Source organism: Parus major, chromosome 22 (genome assembly GCF_001522545.3).
Source record: "Parus major isolate Abel chromosome 22, Parus_major1.1, whole genome shotgun sequence".
Lineage (NCBI taxonomy): Eukaryota > Metazoa > Chordata > Aves > Passeriformes > Paridae > Parus > Parus major.
The window spans coordinates 3,148,110-3,149,461 of record NC_031790.1 but is presented as its reverse complement, the minus strand read 5'-3'; positions in this window follow the sequence as shown (position 1 = coordinate 3,149,461).

Genomic DNA, 1,352 nt, shown 5'->3' with positions numbered 1-1,352 from the left:
GCTCTGATCTGTTTCTGATTTAGCTCTGAATCAGTTCAAATTTAGCTCCTATTTGGCTCTGACTTCCTCCAATCTAACTCTGATTCAGATCTGATCTAGCTCTGATTTAGCTCCAATTTAGCTCAAATCTGTGTCTGATTTAGCTCTGATCTGGCTCTGATTGAGCTCTGATTCAAATCAAATTTAGATCAAATTTATCTCAAATCTAGCTCTGATTCAGCTCTGATTTAGCTCAAATCTGGCTCTGATTTAGCTCCATTTCAGCTCTGATCTAGCTCCAATTCAGCTCAGATCTAGCTCTGATTTAGCTCTGATTCAGCTCTGATTCAGCTCTGATTTAGCTCCATTTCAGCTCCGATTTAGCTCCATTTCAGCTCTGATTTAGCTCCATTTCAGCTCCGATTTAGCTCCAATTCAGCTCTGATTCAGCTCTGATTTAGCTCCAATTCAGCTCTGATTCAGCTCTGATTCAGCTCCGATTCAGCTCCAATTCAGCTCAGATTCAGCTCTGATTTAGCTCCGATTCAGCTCTGATTTAGCTCCAATTCAGCTCTGATTCAGCTTTGATTCAGCTCTGATTTAGCTCTGATTTAGCTCTGAGCCTGCTGTTAGAAAGTCAATGGGACTGAAGCAGGTGCTTGACTTGCAGCTTGTGCTGAGCTCCTTTCCCACTCTGGTTAATCTGGGAATTGTTCTCTGGGGTTCCTGAGCCCCCGGCCACCAGCCCTGGCAGAAAATCCAGCTCTGCTCAGGGCAGGACTGGGACACACCAGGGAGAGCTGGAATCTCTGGCCCCCCTGTGCCTCCCCCGCGGGAGCAGCAGCACGGGGAGCTGCTCTGACAGAACAGGCTCCCTGCAATGTGTCCATGATGGAAAACTTCCAATTCCTGCTGCTTCCCAGCTGGATCCCCTGATCAGCACTGCGGGGAGCGGAGCGAGGCACAGCAGTGCACAGTCCCTGGGACGTGCACGAGTTAAGGGAGACACCTCCAGCAAAGGGGGGGAAATCTGCTCCGGGGCTGGAGCCCTCAGCGTTTTGTCTCTGCTGGGAGCAGCTCTGCCCCAGCCTCACACGGTCCCGCGGCTCGTGTTGGGAGCGGAGAACAGAGAGGAAGGACACCGGTGACAATTTGTTATTAATGATGTACAAAGCCTCCCTCAGCAGCTCAGACGGCCTGTCAGACACAAACGCATCCCCGGGCTTTGTTGAGAGGCAGAACAAAGTGGAGAGGATTTCATCTCACTTCTAAACTGATCCTAAAGAGCCTTGGGAATGCTGCTGGGCCGTGCCTTGGACAGGGACAGGCTGCTGAGCAGGAATCATCCTCACAGACACGTCCTGAGTGTCCCA